General features: G+C 45.7%; 1 protein-coding gene across 1 annotated transcript in view; it reads left to right on the forward strand.

The window, feature by feature from the left end:
- Positions 1-24,610, forward strand: part of LOC311245433 (A disintegrin and metalloproteinase with thrombospondin motifs 20) — a 99,615-nt gene that overhangs the window by 65,002 nt on the left and 10,003 nt on the right.

Below are 24,610 nucleotides of genomic sequence, written 5' to 3' on the forward strand. Positions count from 1 at the left end.
TGATGTGGCATAATTGCGAAACGTGTTTAGTCCCTTGTTTGAGCCGAATCTGGGTTTAACATGATTTGTGGAGCTCCTGGGTTTAACATGATTTGTGGAGCTCCTTCTGGTGTTGTGGTCGTGGTATTCACTGACCTTTGGGAAGTATTTTGACATGTACTGTACTGTACATGGGTACCTTAGTCGTCTCTAGTGTATCTTGTAGACCAGGCCCATTGCAAGTTGCTGTACTCTGTCGTCTACTCTAAGCCATCCTAGGTAGTCAAAGTGGGCAGGGGTGAGGTGGGTTCTAGGAGTAAGGTCAAGCAGTAGTCTGACCAGTTTGTTTTGTGATGTTTGTCATTTTGTTTTTAGCACCCTTGAGGTGCTTTGGTACCATGAGGTGCAAGCATAGTCGTAGTACCCTTGTATGAGTGCTCCTGCCAGAGTCTTCAGGGTATTCTTGTTTACCAGAGAGGAGATCCGGTACAAGAATCTAGTTCGTTGGTTGACCTTTTTTATTACATTGGATGCCATTTTGTCACAGGAAAGATTTGCCTCTAGGATGGAACCTAGGTATGTAATTTCATCTTTCCTTGTGACAATATTGTCACCCACTAATTATAGTTTGTTATCAGCGAGCCAGGTGCAGATTTTGCCTGGTTCCGAGCTGAGGGTTTTTTCAACCTGTAACTTGTTCTTGTCAGAGACCAGCAGGACTGAGTCGTCCGCGAACAGGAACAAGTTGCAGTCACAAGCTGACGACATGTAATTTGCATAAATTAGGAACAGTAGCGGTCCTAGTATGCTTCCTTGTGGAACACCACAGCTCATTGGGAGGGGGGGGGGGGTAGGGTACCGTTTACCTCCACTATCTGTTCTCTCCCCTCCAGGTAGGATTGCATCCAGCTCACTGATAGACTATCAAAACCAATTGCTTTTAGCTTATCAATCAGAATGGAGTGATTGACAGTGTCGAAGGCCTTTTGTAGGTCCAGCATGACCATGCCGCAGTATTTGCCCGCGCCCACCTCTTGTTTGATGTGGTCGTTCAAATAGAGAAGGCATGTGTCAGTGGAGTGGGATGTTCTGAAGCCAGATTGGAATTCGTAGATTAGATTTTTTCCCGCTAGGTACTTTTCGACCTGTTAGTATACAATTTTTTCCATGACTTTCGGGATGGAGGTAAGAATAGAAACAGGGCGGTGGTTGCCTGGGTCGGATTTGCTGTGCTTTTTGTGCAGGGGGGTCACTCTCGCAATTTTGAAGTCCTTGGGGACGTGTCCCTGTTTTATGGAGAGGTTTATTATGTGTGTGATCATGACTGGGGTGATGGCGGCTGCTGAGTCACATGTATTTTTTACATGTAAATGTAAATGAGTCTCTGAGGAATTTGGAGGGGATGTTGTCATGGCCAGTGGCCTTGTTAGGTTGGAGGGCGCTCAGTTTTTTTAGTACCTCATCTGTTGTTACCATTTCCAGTTTGAAGTCGTCTTTGCGGACCCCTAGGTTTTTGTAGTATGCTACTATGTGTTCTACCCCATAATGCCCTGAGTGGGAGGGTAGTTTATTAACCAGTGTTGTGGCTATGTTTGTAAAGAATATGTTTAGGTATTTGGCCACATCCAGTTTGTCTGTGATGAGCGTGTTTTCTGTCTTTATGTTTATGTTTGTAAATCTGGGTTTTAGTTTTTTGCTAGTTGGTTGTTGATTAATTTCCAAAGTTAGCAGGGTTTGTTTTTGTTTTCCTCAGTTTTGTCATTGATGAAATATATATTTTGCGGTTTTGATCATGGTGTTTACGTCATTTCTTAGTCTGTTTCTTTGAATTTTTTGTTCAACCACGTGGGCTTGGAGTTCACTGTTTGCGCTTTTTTTTTTTTTTACTTTGACCAGACAGCTGGTTCTTTTAGCGTTTATCGCTTTTTCTGGTCAAGCATGACCGACAGAAACAGGTTGAATGGGGTATAGATCGGGGGAAGACACTCTGAGAAAATAAGGCGAGTCCGGGAGTCGAACTCGTGTACCCCAGATCCGTGACGCGCACGGTTGTCCCAGACACCGAAATAGCGCCGAGATACGCGGTGAGCTACTGGAGCTCCCCTCACTGTTTGCGCTTTTGGTAAGCTTTGTCTGACTTTTATGAAGTTCAGAGCATTTTTTGTCTCTGGTTTTCATAGCGGTCAGTATTTTAGTGCGATTCTTAACCCTGGTGGTTCTTAGGGGTGCCAGTATTGTTGTGAATTTGCTCTCCAGTTCTTGGTTAAAGGCCTCTCTAGAGTAGGTTTTGAGGTCCCTAGATGTGACTGTTTTGTGACTGCTAAGTATAATTCAGGTGGAATCCTATCCCAGCCGGGTGCCTTACCTCTCTGCATCTCAACAATTGTCTCTCTGAGTTCTATAAGAGGGATTGGTCTCCCCAAATACCCCGGCCTCCTCCTTGGATAACTTTGGTATTTTAAGCTAGTAAACGCTTCAAATTAGGAATGATCAAAGTTGACCTCTGAGCTATACAGTTGTGAATAAAATTCTCTAAAAGGGTCATTGATCTTTTTTGAATCCGTTGTAACTACTCCTTGTCGTGTCCTGATTGAAGGGTTATCCGAAAATGTATAATTTGTGCGAATTCTCATTACCAGTAAATGGCTGGGTCTAGAACCATGAAAGTAATAATTTTGTCTCGTCCTGTGTATTAAAAACTCAGAATGTTGTGAAAGTGTGGAATTTATAAAATTTTTAACTATCTTCCGTTGTGTGTTCATTTGTTCATTGTAGCTAATTTGCAATAATGCGTATAGGTCTGCATATAGTGTATAGAGTTTTACGCAAGTTGGAAGGGAAAAGTGTGACATGACTTCTGACAAAGCCCTTTACTGCATTCCACATAACTCTAGGGTCTTCTACCGTGCCAATGTTAATCCTCAAAAACTTTCGTTCGTTTTTCTCTGAATTCTGTACAAAAGTCTTAATTTTTTAACAATGATGAATTAAAACGCCACCTGGGAGCTCTTGTGGATAGTCTGCCAAACTATGCTGTAAAATAAATTCCTTTGTGATCCGAGAGAGCTAAGGGAACCAGTGAGACATCGAATTTATCAAACTAATTAGGAGATGAAAATAAGTAGTCAATTCTAGAAAAAGTGTTGTGTCTGGCTGAGAGGCAAGAGTAGTCCTTTAAAGTAGGGTTGACTAAACGCCATAGGTCAGTAAGACACGTATCACGAGCCCAAGTCCTAAGGGCATTAGAGCAGTGGTTCCCAAAGTCGGGGTCGTGACCCAAAGGTGGGCCGCGAGCAGCCACGGGAGGGCCGCGAGATGATTTAAAAAAAAATAAAAAATCCAAAAAAGATTTTTTTTTTTTTTTTTTTTTTTTAGGCCACTGAACTTATAAGCAGGCCAGGACAGTGTTTCTAGTTGTATTCTAAAATTATATTCTATTGTATTCTAAAATGTGACTATATGGTTTTATATTAACTTAATAAATAAACAAAAACGAAAAATCTACTTATTTCAACGAACATTTCAAACTAAATAACAGATTATGCACATAAAACGCTGAAAACAACCGAAGCAACAATAGTATTTTAATGAGGCTATTATTATTATCATTATTATTTTGCAACAAGTTAGCCCTCTCATAAATAGCACATATAAATGAATAACTAACTTGAACTAACTTAATAGGATTGAAGTGATATTTGGCTTAAAAAATCTGTCACCAGGCAAAAAAATAAAAATAAAAAAGCCTGACGATGTGCATTGGGCCGCGGCTCTCTGACACCTTATTTTCTGGGTCCCGGCCTGAAAAGTTTGGGAACCCCTGCATTAGAGGACTGTTTCTGGTCATATGTTTATGAGGGACCGGATCTGTCCATCGTGGAGTCCCAGCACACTGAAATCACCACCCACTAGGAAAGCGTATTCATGGAGTTCTAACATTACTTTGGTGATTGTTTTGTAAAACTCTGCATCAAATGTATTAGGGGCATATAACGCGATTAGTGCTATTTTCCTGTGAGAATATTCAACCTTTGCCATTGTTATCCTCCCTTCCGTATCCGCCCACACATCTAACATCTTGCTATCCAAATTACGTCTTGTTACTATAGCGACACCTTTTGTCTTGTTGTTGGCGGAGGGTGAGGAAATTACATGGTATTGTCGGTTCGCCAGTCTTGCTACATCAGCTATCATTAGATGAGTCTCACCAAGAAGAGCTATGTACATTTTCTTTATCTTTAGTAGACAAAGGACACTGGTACGTTTATGAGATGTGTTTAGCCCCCCTGTGTTCCATATTAATGTATTCATTTTAGCCATGGTCGTAGTTGTCTATGCGTATGATAGCATACCAATGCAGCCAAGCTAGGGTCGAGGAATGTCGATCCCAAGGAGTCCGGCCCGTCCATCCCATGACATTGAAGGAGGAACATTTACACAAACACAGAACAACAGTACAAAGAACACAGAAATACACACCAACAGAACCCCTCCCCCCTCCTATTCTATCTACCTGTCAACCTTAACCCATTCATTGCCGGAGCTTATATCCATCTTTGTAGCCTCTCTGCCAGCTCTATTTGTCTATGGAGATGTTCACCTTCTTTGCAGGGCTATAACTTTTTAAATTGTATTGCTAAATTGACATTACTATGGCCCATTCAACATCAATTATCTATCGTTCAGGATGTAGGAACGTTTAACTTTTTCATTCACACATTCATACAATAATACGGTCTAGAGTATAAATATGTTTTTATCGTTTTCTGCAGTATTTCATAGAACGTGAGATATAGCCATAAATGCATATATTAGATCATCAAATGCAGTTTGGTACCGATCGACGCCAGATAAAAAATGTCAACTGTACACGGTCCTAGACGTGTTGACTGATCATCTGCGGTTGACCGGAGGGGGGGGGGGGGGGGGGGTCGTTTATAATTCAATGACCGACGTTAAATGATTTATGTAGTATGGGTGATATATAGATCAGAGCAGTTTGTATCGAAAATGGTAAAGAAAAACGCTGAAACTCACCCCAGTCTCCTCTTACCGTTGGGTGATGAGCGTGGAGCAAAAAGATCGCTATTATGGGATGTTGATCTAGGTGATCCAGTTCCGGTTTGTATAATACTAATACACGTCCAATCATGTTTTTTATTGAGTTATGGCAACGGATCGATATGCACGGTGTCTGGATAGAGTCCCGCGAGCGATAGCGAGTGGCCGGACAGAATAGGGGACGGACTAAGCACTTCCGGCCACTTCCGGTTTTGGCAACTCGCCGATCGGCCACCAGGTGGCGGTATTGAAGCGTTACAGAGTTGAGCGGAGTCCTACAACACCAGCAAAGACTCCGTGGGTGAAATGTGAATACCATGACGAAAATATGAAATATTGATCTCAAAGACGCCGTAACCCGGCAGATTACGCATGGCGAGGAAAGACGTGTAAACACGTCATCGGCGGAGAAAGGGTTAAGGGCTGACTTTCTATACTTACCCCACTTTCAAAATACAGTACCTGAAACCCCTTCAGTAACCATGAACAACATATACCATCAGCATTACTGAACTAATAAAGTGCATTCAGCCGGTTAGCATGTTAGCATCCTCAATGCACCGACCACAGATCATGCTAGCCCCCGCTGCCCAAATGCTCCCGACACTTCTTAAACATTGCGCCAACCTAACCCGTTAGCTCACATGTAGTCAGACCACCTGGTCCCCGTAGCCTGCACATCATCAATCCCAAACAAATATTAGTTTAAGTATGAGCTAACAGTATAGTTCAAAATATTGTAGTAAGATATTTGTATTAAAAAAATTATAATATATATATATTATATAATTATAATAATAAGCCTAGCTTAGCTCAGCATGACAAAAGTGCAAAGCTTGTTAGCCAACCTAGCTCCGCTCCGCCCGGCCATAGCCGGATCCATACCACACCGTTAGCATTCAGTGGGGCGGTGTGGCTCAGGGGTAGAGCGGGTCGTCCAATGATCGAAGGGTTGGTGGTTCGAATCCCGCTCAAGCCCATGTCCATCCCACTGCCGTTGTGTCCTTGGGCAAGACACTTAACCTACTTGCCTCGTATGAATGTGTATGCATCTGAATGAATGTTGGTGGTGGTCGGAGGGGCCGTAGGCGATGATTATTCGCCACGCTTCCGTGAGTCTGCCTCAGGGCAGCTCTGGCTGCAATTGCAGCTTACCACCACCGGTATGACTGTGTATGAACGAATAATGGACTCTGTAAGCGCTCTTGGGTTTGATTGATTGATTGATTGAAAAGTTTATTAACAGATTGCAGATCTATACATTTATGACATACCAGATTTGCAAATACAGTACTGTTTGTGATACTAAAAAAATCCAGAAAAAGAGTGTATATACATTTGACATAGAAACTGTGCATTGGAGGAGGTTGGGTAGGTGGGGTGGGGCTGTACATTGGAGGTGGGGGGGGTTGGGTAGGGGGGGGGGGGCACTATACATTGGAATACTGACAAAGCCATGCTTGGTCTTTATTGTACAACTGGGTTAGGACATTTGTAGGGGCCAGTTTCGAATTGCAGTCTCCCGTAGGTGTTCTTTGAGAGTGTTTTTGAAGGTGGGTAGTGATTCACATTCCTTTACAGCTTTGGGTAGGGCGTTCCACATTGTTGTGGCATAATTGCGAAACGTGTTTAGTCCCTTGTTTGAGCCGAATCTGGGTTTTACATGATTTGTGCAGCTCCCTCTGGTGTTGTGATCGTGGTATTCACTGACCTTTGGGAAGTATTTTGACATGTACATGGGTACCTTGGTCGTGTAGTGTATCTTGTAGACCAGGCCCATTGCAAGTTGCTGTACTCTGTCATTGGATTACATTGGATGCCATTTTGTCACAGGAAAGATTAGCCTCTATGATGGAACCCAGATAGGTAATTTCATCTTTCCTTGTGACAATATTGTCACCCACTGTAACTGAGAAGCCGTCGGTCTTGCTGAGTTTGTTATTTGAACAGAAGAGAATGGACTCTGTTTTGACCATGTGTTTGTTGTCGCCGAGCCATATGCAGATTTTGCCTAGTTCCGAGCTGAGGGTTTTTTCAACCTGTAACTTGTCACTGGGGTGTCACGAAGAGCGCTATATAAATCCAATCCATTATTATTATTATTATTATTATTCACTCTCGGTCATCCTCCAGGTTAGCCCTTTCTTTTTCCAAATATTCTTCGGCCTCGGGAAGAGACCAAAACCTCCTCCGTTCATCAACCTTCAGCTTCACGGACAACCTGGCCAGGAAAAGCAACATTGGTCGGCAACCCAACCTCCATAGCTTGGTCATGGTGTCTTGGTACTCTCCTCTTTGCGCCAACACCTCAGGAGTATAGTTTTCTTTTTCTTTTTTGTACCTCAAGACTATTACACCCGGAGTCGAAGTCAGCAACTGTGATCAGATACAGCGCTCTCCGATACACACACAAAAGTCTTATCTAAAGGACTTACCTTTGCCACAATTAATCAAGTGAATGACTTTGACTTAAAAATAGACCTGTTTAGTTTTTATAGAAACCTCCACTTAAAGGCATGGTACAAGGCATCTCCCACACCGGCAACTTCTACTCAGTCTGGTATAGATAGCCACCGCCCCACCCCGTTCAAACCTAAGTCTCACTTCTGTCCCACTGTGCAGAATCCCACACTGAACACTTTTGAGAAGAAAGTCAGTTATGAGATAGAGAATCTCCTAGCTAAAAGCACAACCTCTAGTAAACATAACCTGACAAAAGTAGAAGGTGAAGCATTGAAAGAATGATCTGACAACAAAAACATAGTGATCAAAAGAGCGGACAAAGGTGGAGGAGTTGTGGTTTGGGGTATTGAACAATACACCAAGGAAGCTTATCGACAGCTACGGGACCCTACCCATTATCTCCCCTTAGCCAGGAATCCCCTATTGACACTAACGGGTGAACTAAAAGAGCTGCTTTCTAAAGCCAAAGCAGAAGATTTGATCTCAGAACAGGAGTTTAAGTTCCTTTTTAAACCCAATCCCTGTATACCATCTTTCTACATGTTGCCCAAAGTCCATAAGAGCCTTACAAATCCACCAGGAAGACCTGTCATCTCTGGAAATGACTCCCTCACAGAGCCCATTTCGAAGTACGTGGACTTCTACATCAAGCCGTTGCTTCCATCCCTCCCGACATATATACAAGACACTACGGACGTCCTTACTAAAATCAAGGAACATAACAACATTGGCCCGAATGCATTATTAGCGGTGATGGATGTCACAGCGCTGTATACATCAATTGACCACAGACAAGGTTTGGCTGCCTCAAGACACTATTTGGACAAACGCCCACAGCCACAAGAACCACCCACAGATTTCCTTGTAAACCTCACAGAATGGACACTCTAGTCTATAACAATGTGTTTTTATTTCAGGATAATCTGTTCAAACAAGTGAAAGGATGTGCCATGGGAGCTTGTTTTAGTCCTTCCTATGCGGGTCTATATATGGGCAAGTGGGAAGAAGATTTTGTGTTTCATCCACGTAATCCATACAGAGACAAATTAATCTGGTGGGCTCGCTACATAGATGATGTGATTTTATGGTGGAATGGAACAGAGGAGGAGTTGGTGTTATTTCATAGGTATCTGAACAGCACAAATAGTCATCTGGAACTGTCTTTGGAATACGATAGAAATAAAATCAACTTCCTAGATCTTACAATCAGTAAAGATACTAGGGGCTATTTACACACTACTATCTATCGCAAAGACACACACAAAAACACCATACTCCATGCTAATAGCTTCCATCCAGATAGTCTGATAGAGAACATACCGTTTGGACAATTCCAAAGGCTCCGTAGAATATGTGACAACGACAGGGATTTAGAAACTCAGAGCAGAGAGATGTATACCCCCTTTAGGGAGCGTAACTACTCCCCTAAGATCCTAGATTCAGCTCTCTCCAAGGCCAGCACCCTAGAACGCCAATCACTGTTAACCAGGAAGCCCACCACTAGCCCTAAGAATGACCAGGTGTATTTCTGCACTAGATACAGCACAGAGGCTCCTGCTATACGGAACATTATCAAACGAAACTGGGACATCATCAAATGTGATGAAACTCTGAAAGAAATATTTCCAGAGCCCCCTGTGTGCTCATTTAGGAGAGCTCCTACTCTAGGGGACAGATTAGTACACAGCCACTTACCAGCTGAGGAAAGAACCTAATGGAACGTTTCAGTGTGGCCACTGTAAACAGTGTGACATTGTAGTGAAATGTAAGGGCTTTACCCATACCAGAACACAGCAGGTATACACAACGAGACAGTTTATAAACTGTAAAACTACCCATGTTATTTATATATTGTGTTGTTCTCGATGTAATGCTTTCTATGTTGGCCGCACCAAACAGCGCTTACAGGACCGCCTCAGTGAGCATAAATATGCAGCTAAGGTTCTAAACTGTGATTATGCTATAGTTAAACATTTTATGGATAAACATGCTGACTGTAACTGAGGGGTACAATTCCCTGACTGTATTGATAAGTATGGTATCATTAAACCACTACCGCTTTATGTACTTTAATTACTGGCCATACAGTACACGATATATGAATATGATGAACACTTCCCACAATGAAATCGGTTCCAGTCAAAGGTATTAATCAAGTATTTAATGGAGCAAAAGGTACATAGGATACTTTACATTATTCTTTGAATGCACTTGTAAGGCAAAGGAGTATGCGTAGGCAAATCAATAACGAATGTCCATTCTCTGGTTACGCAGGAGGTAATTATACAACCTGAATCTTAGGGAATTATATCTATGGTACACTAGTAATAGCGGGAGATACTGGAAAGGGTTCCCACTGGTTGTAAGCCAGCAAGGGGGTAGAAGATCTGTCGGTAGTAGGACGTCTGGTCAACGATGACTAGGGAGACTTCAGGTACAGAAGCCGGTGCAGTAGTCTCTTGATCCACAGACGAATACAGCTTGGTTCTCTTGTAGACTGTAGCTCTACAGTGAAGAAAGCTAGGCGGCCTCAGGCTCTCTGAGCGCCGACTCGACTTGACTCCTCTCGGGGTAAATCCAACACGTGCAGGCGTCGGCGATTATCCGCTCCATAAATCATAGGACCAAAGCAAATATATTCCAGCCGCAAAGGGCTATGTAGTCGTCGGGTAGATTAATCCAGTGTACATGTCCATACGGTTCTCGCCTAGGTCTCCTCGGGTGAAAGCGCCATGCGGTCGGCCCAGCCTGGATAAGAACTCTAGCTAATACGAGAAAGCGTTGGAGATGCTGGTCACTATAGAATTCTAACCGCACGATACACTATACACAAATAGACTATTAAAGACTCAATAGAAATATGTCGCACTCGACGGTATAGCGCCAAACTCTGACAATTCAGTTACTAATTCGCACGCGGTCTCGATGCTCTATTCTGAGGCCAAACAGGCCATACTTCACCGCACGTTGTATCGTGGGTGAGGCTTCAACTTATCGGTAACATACTAAAAGGACGAAGGGTACGGAGGTAAAGGGCTAAGGGGCTTCTACATTCACCTGCGCCGTATTTATACGCACGGTGAACAAATAGTGCCACTCTCATTTCTGTCGCCGTATCCCTGGGCAGGGCCGGGGCAAGTACAGACATGTCGTGTCGGTGACTTTGAACTTGGCTCCGGGGGCCGGTCCCTGGCGCCGGTGGACCGCTGTCCAATAGGAGAATGAACTATTATGGGCTGGACTAAAGGGATATTCCGTGTATATGTACAAGGAATATACAAGGGATATCAAACGATATACAAATACCATGCAATATATATCAATAAATAAATATATATATTCGGTTTAATCTGATCCTTTGTAACAGCCGCCCCCTAATTAGTCCCACCTAATTAGCTAAGCAGAGACAGATTAACCGCACTGTCCACTACTCAATGTCTGCTGTGAGGGTCGGTCAGTTCACAAAGTCATGGGGTCATGGTCGTCATCGATAGTATCGGGGAGCCTTGGCAGTTCTATTAGCCTCGCCACGGGTCGGGTGTAGGTCCGCCCTTGGACGAGCACTTCAGCTGCTCGGACCTTTCCGTCGGCACCGGTGATCACTTTGCTTACGCGGCCAGCCGGCCACATAGCTCGGGGTAGTGACTGGTCGATAATCATGACGACTGTTCCTTCTGTCAAATTGTCTCTCTCTTTTACCCATTTCTGGCGGGTCTGTAGAGACGGTAGGTAGTGGAGTAGGAAGCTGTTCCAAAACTTGTCAGCCAATACTTGACTGTACCTCCACATTCTTCGGCCGTTCGCTTCTTCAGGCCTGTACATTGTCTGTGGTAGCGCGGGGTCCAGCCGCTCCATCAAGAGTGTGTTGGGGGTGACTGGGTCGACATCTGCTACATCACTTGAGACGTAACCGAGGGGCTTCGAGTTCAATACTCCCTCGACCTCCGTGAGGACTGTCATTAAGACTTCTTCCGCCACGGTCTGGGCCCCAAGCACGGCGTACAGGGCTGTCTTTATTGAACGTACTTCTCGTTCCCAAGTTCCACCGAAGTGAGGTGCGTTCGGGGGATTAAACTGGAAGTCAATCTGGGATGGAGCGAGGTGGGTCTTAAGTTCTGGGCCCATAGCTTGGAAGCTCTCTCTCAGCTCTCTTTCTCCGCCTTTGAAGTTTGTCCCGTGATCAGACAACAATATAGACGGTTTGCCTTTCCGCAATGTGAATCTTCGGAAGGCCATAAGGAATGAGTCTGTGCTCATGGTTGGAAGGAGTTCTATATGTATCGCTCGGGTGGTCATGCATTTGAATACAATACCCCACCGCTTCTCGGTTCCTCTTCCTTTCTTTATATACAGCGGGCCGAAACAGTCCATACCGGTGGAGTGAAAAGGCTTGTCGCCGAGTCGGAGGCGACAGGGAGGTAGGTCAGCCATCCGGGGTATACTGGGCTGCGCTCGCCACTTACGACAGTCTAGACAGGTTCGCTGGAAGCGCCGCACTGCTTCTCTCCCTTGCAGTATCCAATAACGACGTCTGATCTCCGCGAAGATTCTCTCTGCCCCTGCGTGGTGCACATCCTCGTCGTATTTCTTTATGATCAGCTCTGTGACCTTGTGTCGGCTGTTCAAGACTATCGGGTACTTGACGTCATCCGGTAAGTCTGGGGCTCTCCGCAGACGACCACCCACTCTGATGAGACTATGGGCGTCGCTCTCGGGTGCTAGGTGGAGCAGTGTGCTGTCTGATGGGACAGGCTTTGCTCCCTGTAGACAGTCTAGCTCATCGGGGAACGAGTCTCTCTGGGCTCGTTGTAGTAGAAGAAGTTCTGCTTCTTCGTAGTCAGCTGCTGAAATGTCAGTAGTGGGCTGAACCTCTGGGTGGTGCCACAGAAATGTCTTTAGCTGCGCACTCTCTAGGGTGAGGCAATCGTCTATGTCGGGGTCTGTGGAGACGAGTGTGTTCAATCCACAGAACACAGATTTCTTGTTTTCGGCCTCCTCTTTACTCGCCTCCCGTGGGGTGGGTGTAGGCCACTCTTCTTCCGGGAGCTTGAGAAACTCTGGTCCGTCACTGTATGGGTTGTGACGGGTGAGGTCATCCAGGGACATTCCCTGGGTGATGACGTCAGCTGGGTTGTGTTTTGTGTCCACATACCTCCAGCTTGCTACTTCTGTTAACTCTTGAATCTCTGTGACTCTGACCCCCACGAAGACCTTGTATCTGCACGAATCAGACCGGATCCATGTGAGTACTGTCGTGGAGTCTGACCACAAGATTGTTCTTTGCACCGGAATGGTGAGTTCACGTTGGATTAACGTGGCGAGGTGCGCTCCTGCTAGGGCTGCGCAGAGCTCTAGACGCGGGATAGATTGTTGCTTTCGTGGGGCTATTCTTGAGCGAGCCAGGATGAAAGCAGTATGTATTTCTCCTCCCTCCTCTCGGGCACGCAAGTAGGCCACCGAGCCGTAGGCTACTTCGGAGGCGTCGCTGAAGACGTGCAGGTCCATCTGGCACGTCTCCGGCCTCACTGTGGGTGGGAAGTAGCTGCGGTGTATGTTAACACCTGGGAGTGAGCTGAGTTCCGTCTCCCACTCTCTCCATGTGGATGCAAGGTGTTCGGGTATGGGGTCGTCCCAGCCCTGGTCCTTGTCCCATAACGCTCTAACAATCATCTTTGCCCTGGTGGTGTAAGGTAGAATACATCCCAACGGGTCATATTGTCTGGCGAGTGTTCTGTATACACTCCGTCTGGTGGTCGGTAGTGCAGTCGACCTTCCCTGCTCCTTGGTCAGGGGTGTGTGTTTATAATGGAGCGAGTCTGTTTTGAAGCGCCAGACTAGTCCTAATGTCATTTCTTGGGCTTCTCCTGGGATGGTCGCCATCCAGGTCTCGCTGCTTGCTGCCTTGTCCTCGGGGGAGAGGCTGCGCAATACTTGCGGGTCGCTGCTGGCCCACTGCCTGAGATCAAAGCCGCCTTTGATCAGGGAGGCGCGGAGCTTGAGTAGAAGGGCCTCGGCTTCTTCTGGCGTCGAGACGCTTTGCAGACAGTTGTCCACGTAGAAACTATTTTCTACACTTTTTCGGACCTCTTCATCAGCTGCTGGGTCCTCTGCGACGTGTTTTTGCAGTGCAAACGTAGCACAGCATGGGCTGCATGTGGTTCCGAAAGGGAGGACTTCCCATTGATAGATGGCTGGTTGCTCATCCCCGATCCTCTCTCTCCATAGGAACCGCAGCAGGGGCTTGTCCTCCTCCACTAGTCTCACCTGCAGGAACATCCCTTTGATGTCGCCGCTGATGGCCACCTTGTCCTGGCGGAAACGTAGTAACACGCCTAGTAGGGAGGGGCCGAGTGTTGGGCCGGGCAAGAGCTCTTTATTCAGATTTTGTGATCCGATCTGGTAGCTGCAGTTGAACACAATACGATCCTTGCCGTTGTGGTGGACTTTGTGGTGCGGCACGTACCATGATTCGGTCGTCTGATCGGCCTCTTTAATGTCAATTTTCTTTATGTGTCCCGCTGTGATTAGCTTGTTAATCTCAGCGCGGTACACAGTCTCTTGAGCGGGGTCTCTGGCTAGGCGCCGCTCTGTGTTCAATAGATACCGCTCCGTCGCTTCTTTTGGGGCGTGGAAGGTGGGCATACCCTCTCGCCTCAGGAGTGGAGTTGCGTATCTCATCACTCCGTTGACTTTGACTCTCTTTGTCCCTTGCTCGAGGAGTACTATGGCGTAAATGTCTTCCTTGGAACGAATGTCTTTCTTTTCGTTCTTAAAGGGCATTGTCTCTAGTGTCCATAGCCTCTCGACATGCTGTAGGAGGGTGGTGTCTTCTTCTGTCACTCTGGAGTGGAGGCAGCTAGTGGCTGCTGTTCGGTTAAGAGACTTAGCGAGGGGGCCTTGTAATGTCCATGCTAGGCGGGTCTCGACTGCTGCAGGACAGCCTCTGGGCCCTGTGTGGACCCGGTCTATCGGGACTATGAGGTCTGCATGGTCGGAGCCTATCAGCAGGGTCGGGGTGGCACCGTCTATGAGCGGGATAGGTAGTTGACGCAGGTGCACATATTTATCCATCAGCTTGGCGATGGGGTAGGTGTACTGCGACAGGCCTATTTCTTGGCTGGTGAAAGCATTAGTAATCCTATACCGTCTCTCTGGCTGCCCGCTTGCTGCAATAGTGAAGGAGACATTCTCGCCCTTTATCGTCTTTAGATCTCTTCTTATTGTCCGAATCGTCATCTGGTTTTCGCTCCCCCGCAGCCCCAGCTGGGCCGCAGCGGATGCGAGGAGAAGGGTCTTCTCTGACCCGTCGTCAAGGACGGCGTAAGTGTCCATGACCTTGTCTTGGTAACTCAGTATTACGCGGACCACCTTTAAGAGCACTCGGGCGCCCCCGCTGCTGGCGGGGTCAATGTACATAACACTTGCCTTTGTGCTGCTTGAGGGTGCGGGCTTTCTTCTGTTACTGTCGTGTAGGACATCTAGGTGGGCTCCGTCACACCGACTACACCTCTTCTTTAAGCGGCACTCGGCTGCCATGTGACTGCGCGCACATTGGTAACAGCGTCGGTTGGACTTTATCCATTGACCCACTTCGTCGGCGGTCATCTTCTTGAATGTGTCACATTGTGACAACCAGTGTTCTTTCTCGCAGTACGGGCACACCATCTTCCACTTCTCTTTCATCGAGGGGGTACTGTGGTTCTTGCTGCTCGGTACTGGTTCTGATTGGTGCATGACAGTCACCAATCTTCGGCCATCGTTTGCTCTCCTAGGTCCCTCTCTGGAGCTTGGTGTGCTCCGCACGAACGTATCCAATCGCAGGCTGCTAACTTCTCTCGCCAGGAAGTCGGCTAGGTCTAGGAGGGATGGCTCGGGACCGTTAGGATCACGGTGGTCTCTTTGCCGCCTGAAGCGCTCTTGTCGGGCGGGCGGAAGCTTCTCTAAAATCCTCTCGACATTAGAGTTTGCGTATAGTTCGTGCATACCCTTTTCTCGTTGCGCCCCCAGCATCCCTACCAGGGATTGTACCTTGATAGACAGGTCGTCTAGTGAGCGATTGTCTGTTGCTGGGGGTAGGCGGTCAATATGCCTTATCTCTTGTATTACGTAGTCCCATATGCGTCCATATCTTTGGTCGAGTGCTGCTAGAGCCGCTGTGTATGGGGTAGTCGAGGTGGCATAGGCCAGCGCTATATTGTGCGCTCGGGGCACCTTGAGGTGCTTCAATAGGATAGCATACTTGTGGCGTTCATCAGCTACATCAGCCATCATTGTCTCTAAGCACATCCGTAGCTCCGTGTACTGTGCTCTGTTCTCATGGGTGAAGTCTGGAAACGTCGGTGTGCCAATGTATGATGCCGTAGATGGCTGGCACATCGGTGAGCGTTGGAAGAGAGGCCTCCTAGGCGAGTCTCCTCTTACGCCTCTCGGTGGGCTGGTACCGGCAGGGTACCATGGCCCGCGTATCCAGGTGCTATTCCTCGGGACTGGTTGTGCGTCAATCTCACCCGTGAATTGAGTCGGGGGTCTGTAGCGCAGAGCCGCGGGAGTAGAGCCTGGGCTGTACTGGACCTCCTGGTCCTGTGGAGTACTGTGCTGCTGTCGGGCTTGACTCTCCTCCTCTCCCTCTTCTTCTTCCTCTGTCAGGTCCTCTAGATCCTGTAGTCGTCTATTTAGCCTCTCCGCGGTGTATACTGTTCCTTCCTTGTAGCTGGGTCTCACTGGGACCGGTCGGGGAAGGAGTTCGGAGGGGGGTATAGGCTCTCTCTGGTGGTCGGGCTCAGGGTCGCTTGATCGGTTAGGGGAGGGTGCCCTTGACCCGTGTCTTGACGAGGCCCTGGAACCCCGTGCGGAGGGAGGGGGTGTTGCCCTGGCGATCAGCTGCTCCATTAGCTGCGCTTGTAATCGGTCGCGCTCGGCTTCGCGCTTGGTGAGAGCGATGTCGCGCTCTGCTTCTCTTTGGGCACCGGCAGCGGCGCGCTGGGCTTCGGCGTGGTCTCTTACCATATTCTCTTCCGTCTGAAGGCGTCTATTCTCTAGACGTATACGATCTTCGTCGCTCCGTTGCTGCGCTTGGAGGCGTTCTCTTTCCATGGAAGAATGTTCGCGCTCACTAAGCGTCTGTGCTTGGAGTCGATCGCGCTCTGTTGAGGCTGCTAGGCTGGCGAGGAACGCCTGTGCCAGCATCTTGTCCGCCTCGCTGGGGGAAGACGCTGGTTGAGGTGATCCGCTCCTGGCAGTACTCGTTGGAGATGCGTTCTCCTGCGGGGAGTCCTGGAGCTCTATCTCCTGGGCGCTCTCCTCTTGTTGTACCGGGCAGAGTTCCATCTCTGGAGGGTTGTCTTTCTCCTGGAGCTCTCCGGGGACTACTTCTTCGGTCTTGGCGGGGGGTAAAGTCGTGTCAGTTCCCTCCTGGTCCCTACCGTGAGCTTGGTCAGTTACATTAGAACCCACTAGGGCCTCTGTTGGCGGGGTAGCCTGGTTGATAGGGTCGGACATAATTTTACTTTCTACTTTTTCCGCGTTTACCGTCTGTAGAAGGCTAGGTAGTATACTGGCAACGTAATCCTCTAAGTACTGAGGTGGCTGCCGTCTACGCTGCGGGCGATCTACTTTAGGAGGACCGTTTTGTGGAGTGTTCATCATAGGCCATTTCAATATTAATACCACTATATTAATATTACACTAGTTACCCTCCGACTCGAAGGACCAATTGTAACTGAGGGGTACAATTCCCTGACTGTATTGATAAGTATGGTATCATTAAACCACTACCGCTTTATGTACTTTAATTACTGGCCATACAGTACACGATATATGAATATGATGAACACTTCCCACAATGAAATCGGTTCCAGTCAAAGGTATTAATCAAGTATTTAATGGAGCAAAAGGTACATAGGATACTTTACATTATTCTTTGAATGCACTTGTAAGGCAAAGGAGTATGCGTAGGCAAATCAAGTTCAAGTTTCAAGTTTCAAGTTTCAATAACGAATGTCCATTCTCTGGTTACGCAGGAGGTAATTATACAACCTGAATCTTAGGGAATTATATCTATGGTACACTAGTAATAGCGGGAGATACTGGAAAGGGTTCCCACTGGTTGTAAGCCAGCAAGGGGGTAGAAGATCTGTCGGTAGTAGGACGTCTGGTCAACGATGACTAGGGAGACTTCAGGTACAGAAGCCGGTGCAGTAGTCTCTTGATCCACAGACGAATACAGCTTGGTTCTCTTGTAGACTGTAGCTCTACAGTGAAGAAAGCTAGGCGGCCTCAGGCTCTCTGAGCGCCGACTCGACTTGACTCCTCTCGGGGTAAATCCAACACGTGCAGGCGTCGGCGATTATCCGCTCCATAAATCATAGGACCAAAGCAAATATATTCCAGCCGCAAAGGGCTATGTAGTCGTCGGGTAGATTAATCCAGTGTACATGTCCATACGGTTCTCGCCTAGGTCTCCTCGGGTGAAAGCGCCATGCGGTCGGCCCAGCCTGGATAAGAACTCTAGCTAATACGAGAAAGCGTTGGAGATGCTGGTCACTATAGAATTCTAACCGCACGATACACTATACACAAATAGACTATTAAAGACTCAATAGAAATATGTCGCACTCGACGGTATAGCGCCAAACTCTGACAATTCAGTTACTAATTCGCACGCGGTCTCGATGCTCTATTCTGAGGCCAAACAGGCCATACTTCACCGCACGTTGTATCGTGGGTGAGGCTTCAACTTATCGGTAACATACTAAAAGGACGAAGGGTACGGAGGTAAAGGGCTAAGGGGCTTCTACATTCACCTGCGCCGTATTTATACGCACGGTGAACAAATAGTGCCACTCTCATTTCTGTCGCCGTATCCCTGGGCAGGGCCGGGGCAAGTACAGACATGTCGTGTCGGTGACTTTGAACTTGGCTCCGGGGGCCGGTCCCTGGCGCCGGTGGACCGCTGTCCAATAGGAGAATGAACTATTATGGGCTGGACTAAAGGGATATTCCGTGTATATGTACAAGGAATATACAAGGGATATCAAACGATATACAAATACCATGCAATATATATCAATAAATAAATATATATATTCGGTTTAATCTGATCCTTTGTAACACTGACAGTTCTATTTATTTTACAGCTCTAGGAATCGGCCATGCCCCCTCAATCCTCGAAGAGGGGACAGGGAGAGAGCACTGAACCAATTAGAGAGTCGCTGGATATATAGACTCAAAGCCATGTCTCATCCAGTGATAAATGATACTATAGATATGGTGTCCTTTTTGTAAATATGGGAATAATTTGTGTTGGTGTTTTGCCTTTCTAGTTTAAAATTGTATATATGTATAATTATGAAGATTTATGTTTTTTTTGGACTCTAGATGTGGGAGGACCTCTGGAGTCTAGAGGCACATACTATTGTGACAGCTAGACCTCAGGCTGACTAGGTACACACACCTGAGCTCAATAGAGCAATTAGCACAGCCTCCACCTTGATTATAGCTCTGTTCACTCATTTGTTTGTCTGTATGCCCTGAAGAAGGCCGATAGAGAGGCCGAAACATGTTGGTGTTTTTTTAATGGTTCTACAATGAACTAAGCTATTTATTAAAGCCTTTTTTATATACAAGAAGAGTGCCTGGAACTTCCTTATTTTTACCTCAGGAGTATAGTCTTCAAAAAAAATTATTTCACCAATTCTGACCTGCATTCTGGCCAGCTCCGTCTGCTGTCGGTCAAGAAAAAAGTTATTCACTTTCTTAATAAAAAACTAAAATAAAACAAAAACTATAGGGGTAAAAAAGTATGTTTTTCAAAGTATATGAGAGCGGCTGTGAAACACCTCCTACTCCATGGCGCCTGGCTCCGCCCTTGAAGGCATAACATTTATGTTCATCATTTTGCTAATGATATCCAAATGTACCTTCCTTTAAAATTAAAGTGTAAAAACACTTTGCAGCCTTTGCTAGCTTGCCTTAGTGACAACGTTTTTTATGGACTAACATTTTGTTAATCTAAATGACAATAAGACAGAGGTTATTGTGTTTGGACATCCAGAATGTTTGAATGAGAGTGTTTGTGCCCTGGGCCCCACTTGCTTTAAAAAATAATGTTCTTATATTAAAAGCCTTGATGTCACTTGATAGTGTTTTTAAATTTGATAAACAAATCAGCTCTGTAATCAAAAGTGCCTTCTTTCAGTTAAGGCTCATTGCCAAAACAAAGCTCCATCTCTCTCCAAAAGATTTGGAGAGGGTCATGCATGCCTTCATTACGTCTAGACTACTGTAACTATTTGTATGTGGGCCTAGACCAGCTCTCTCTATGGTGCCTACAGCTAGTGCAGAATGCTGCTGCTCACCTTTTGACTGGCACAAGAAAGTGTGACCATATTACACCGGTTCTGGCCTCCCTGCACTGACTCCGTCAGTTTCAAGATTCATTTTAAGATCCTGATGTTTGTTTTTAAGATCTTAAATGGTTTGGCCCCTCAGTAGCTAGTTGAACTCCTCCATGTTCACATGCCAGCTAGCCCATTTAGACCTAAAACGCCTGCTAAGAATGCATTATATAGCCTGCATATACACAATGTGTTTCCCGGTTTCAATGGGCTAGGCTAGAGTACTGAGATCGTCCAACCAGTTGCTTCTGGATGTTCCAAAATCTAGGCTCAAATCGAAAGGTGGTCGATCCTTTGGGGTGGCTGCCCCCAAGCTGTGGAACAATTACCTTTACATATTAGATCATCATATGCTCTAACCTTAGCCATTTTTTATTATTTGTTAAAGACTCTTCTCACTGGCTTTTCATTCAAGTTGAGCAGTACATCCGTGTTTATATTTGACTATGCATTTTATATTGTATTTTTATTGTTATATGTGTAGTACCATTTGCAGTACTATTTCTGTTTGTGTAAACTGTGAACCTTGTGTTGTATTTGTATTGTATTTACAGTACTTTTCTACTTTCTATAGTGAAGCAACCATTGTGTCTTGACCTTGACCTTAGTGGCATTCAGGTCCTTCTGTGCCATGGACAGTAGTCCCATAATTATGACCAGGAGGACAAACATTTTCAAAATAAAAGGTCCTCATGTCAAAGTTTATATGAAAAATATTTGTAAACAAGAAAGTATAATAAATGCAGAGAACATAGAGTGTAGAGGTTTTTATCTTTTTTGGATAAGACCTTTTATACTGATTTAAGGAGTAAGTAGGCTAATCCATCATTACTCAGCACTAAGGAGGCCAGCAAACGGGATCATCTTCAAAGCTCTTTAAAATATACAAATCTCATTCATGCCACAGAAACACATTTAAATGTGTATAAATAAATAAATACAGAATATAAAAATCTAATTATATTATCACCACAAAAGACATCAGACATTTGACATTTGTGACCGAGACCAGCGAGCGTGCCTACAAGTCGGCATCCTGAGTTCCTTAAAAAGAGGAAAAGTATTTTTTTTTTTATTATTATTTAGTTAATTTCCGTTTTTATTTATTTTTATATATACTTACAGTTCGAGGGTTGAAGAACATATTTAGTATAACAGCGAACATTTGCCATTTCCTCCCCCACTCCCACCCCAGGACCAACAACCCAACCCCGCTCCGCTGCTAGATGGTTGTCTTAACTTTCTCGGCCTGTCCCACTCCAATTATACATGCAGTAGAGATTTCCATATAAATGACATCCAGTAGTGTCAGTAGTGTTGCTGCCGTAAGTGGGATTGTTAGGTTACATTATGTTTGAAAGTTTAGTTGTTTTGGATTTCCAAAAATGTAGTACGAAGTACTCAATGGGAAAGCACACCAACACTATGAAGCATGTAATACGCAGGGAGGGATTTGTCCTGCGACGGCACAGCACTAAAACTGACTTCTGGATGCTATGCTAATGTGCACACAGAGAACATTTAAATGGAATAACGTAGCGTCCTAAATGCCTTAGACTTCCAACGAAGTTGTATTGACTGCGTTTGAAGAACACGGTCAGTCCATTTTCATTACAATACATAAAATGGAAAGAGCAAGTCCATTTAAATATAAGAGACCTACATAAAAAAAGAGGCCTACATTAGGTCTCCATGACTAAAAGCAGATGTGAGAAAGGGCTCAGTGCTGGCACCGATGCTGTTTAACATCTACATATACGACCTGCCTGCAACTCAATCAAAGCAGTATGGCTATGCAAACGACCTGGCCATCCTACTCAGAAAGCCAACTTGGGAAGCAGCCGAAGAGGGCCTCACTGAAGATATGAACATCCTGTCTTCATACCTGAGGAACTGGCGTCTCAAGCTCAGCATGGGAAAGACAATGTCTACAATGTTCCACTTCAACAACAGGGAAGCGACCTGTGAGATGAGCGTCATGGTGGATAAGTCCGGCTACAGTACCAACATACCCCCACATACCTCGGTGTGAAGCTTGACAGAACACTGGAAGGTGCCAGGGGAAAAACAACTGCCCGTGCCGCGCTGATACGACGACTAGCCGGCACCACATGGGGAGCCTCAACAAAGACACTGCGCATCTCCTCACTGGCCCTGGTGTTCTCTGCCGCTGAGTACTGCGCCCCGGTCTGGTGCCGTAGCACCCACGTGAAGAAGCTGGATGTTGTTCTCAACAGCGTCCTGCGGACAGTCTCTGGTTGCCTACAAGCCACTCCGGTAAACCAACTGCCCGTACTCGCTGGTATTGCCCCGGCTATCATCAGACGAGAAGCAGCCACACTGGCCTTTTCCCGCAAGGCACAGATCAGTGCATCCCACCTCCTTCACAATACCACCACAGAGACACCACGACGTGTGCGCCTAAAGTCACGGCGCCCCTTTTCCATGCAAGCCTACAGGCTACTCCACACAACACCATCTGACACTTCCAAGGCGTCCTGGGTCAGGGCGAGATGGAGGGACCAGTGGAGAGACCAGTCAGCAGAACCATCCAGGCTGCACCTCTACATCAATGACCCTCTGGACGTCCCTGGTCAGGACTTGCCCCGGAAGCAGTGGACAACCCTCAACCGCCTAAGGACCGGCGTCGGACACTACGGCGCCTCAATGAAGAGGTGGGGCCTCAAAGACAGTGCCTCATGCGAGTGTGGAGCCCCTGCACAGACTGTGGAACATATAATCACCAGTTGCACCAAACACCAGTCACCGTATGGAGAACGCGGTCTGATGGAACTGGACGACGAAACGTTGGTCTGGCTTGCCTCAACGGAGCTGCAGGTCTAAAGACACACGCCAGAAGAAGAAGATGAGAAAGCTCTGACTGTAAATAAAGTTGCACACAGGTATAAATAAATCAACCAACCTCTGCGACATCATGTCTAATGAAATAAAAGTAAAACGACCCACAGGATAAAACTGAACGACAGCCTTCTCAGTTATCTGTAGGCCTATCCATTTGTGTAAAAGGACAGATGGTCCTCAGGTGGTCCTCCCCCAGTCTCTTATTCACTAGGCTACTATTCAAAACTACATAAAATGATGGCAAAACATTCGTAGATCCGTAGATCTATTGGCCAAATACTGAAGCTGTCACAGTGTGGTGGTCTAGGACCCAACTAATACAAGAAGACAGTAACACTAGATTAACAGAGGAACATGAAGAAAAGCAAGAGAGCGAAGGGGAGAGAGAGATAGCAAGAGAGAGAGACGGGAAATAACACTAAGGGACAGAAATACAAGGAACACACATACAGGGACGGGGAGAAGTAGAGGAGGGGAGAACAGTCCATGGACCAGTGGGACGTTACAGAAGCAACCGTAGCATTACCTATAGCCTATGTATGGACTGGACCGACAAGAGTCCAGGCCCTACTGGTGTGTCACACACTTATTAAACAACAACAACTTGTACCGACTCAAAGCTACATTTTAAAGTCGGAAGACTTCCCTTGAACTAGATGCTGACAGGAAAAAATAAAAGATTTTACTTGCACTCACAGAATTAAAATGTAGCTTATAGTATTTGTCACATTTGATTATGAAATCTAGCTATATCTTAGAATACTTACATTTCTTTCTGCCAAGCTGCAATTTAGGCCTACACGAGTTTAACCAAAAAATAGACTAGTGAGTGTAGTACACACAAAAAAAACTGGTTGACAAACCCAATTACTACACATAACAGCTGCATACAAGCCCAAGCCTATGTCAGCAGGCCTAGAAAAGTTATTCATAGAATAGAATAGAATAGAATAGAATAGAATAGAATAGAATAGAATAGAATAGAATAGAATAGAATAGAATAGAATAGAATAGAATAGAAATCCTTTATTTATCCAGAGGGAAATTCGGCAATACAGATCGCTCACAGTAAACATTAAACATTTAGGTAGTCAAAAACTAAAGTCACAAATAAGAATAAAAATAAGAATAAGGAATAAAATACGGTGTGGGATATACATTCTGGTATATTATACATTCTAAAATATTAAATAAACAGCCAAAAATATACAGTAAAATATACAGTAAAATGTACAGTAATAAGTCACTGACACACAGCAATGAGTCACTGTTTTTGTTTTATAAATTGTATTTTGCTTGCCGTTTTCTAACTGATGCCATGTACTATTATGTATTTTATTCATTTTTATCCAACATTCAAGTCCGTTACCCGACTACTGGCACGTCTTTGCATCATATCTTCCTGCAGCATAGAATCACTGAACTGGGAAGGTTATAATAGAGCGGTACAGATCAGCTGGGGGTCTGTCCTCAGAATGCAGTTATGATTCACAAAGGACATGAAACAGATGCACCAGATGATAGACCTTTGTGTGAACCCAGATATATGGCAGACATAGTCATGGCAAACCGCTTTTGTTGTTATTGTTCGACGACATTGTTTAGGAACATCAAAACTGATCAAACAAAGAGCGCCTCAAGACATCGCCGTCACATTGAGGTCTGTTTGATGAGAAAATGGACCATGCTGTACCGTGAGAATTGGTATAAAAATGGAGTTCTGATGTTGGTGGGCCATGGAATGAGTGGAAGGATATTTGTAGCTGTATAATCTTGGGATAAATGTCGAGAAACACAAAGAGAAACACATAATTACATAGTGTAAACACGTGTGATATCTGCACAATGTC

The sequence above is a fragment of the Notolepis coatsorum genome (genome assembly GCF_963971535.1).
Source record: "Notolepis coatsorum genome assembly, chromosome: 18".
Taxonomy (NCBI): domain Eukaryota; kingdom Metazoa; phylum Chordata; class Actinopteri; order Aulopiformes; family Paralepididae; genus Notolepis; species Notolepis coatsorum.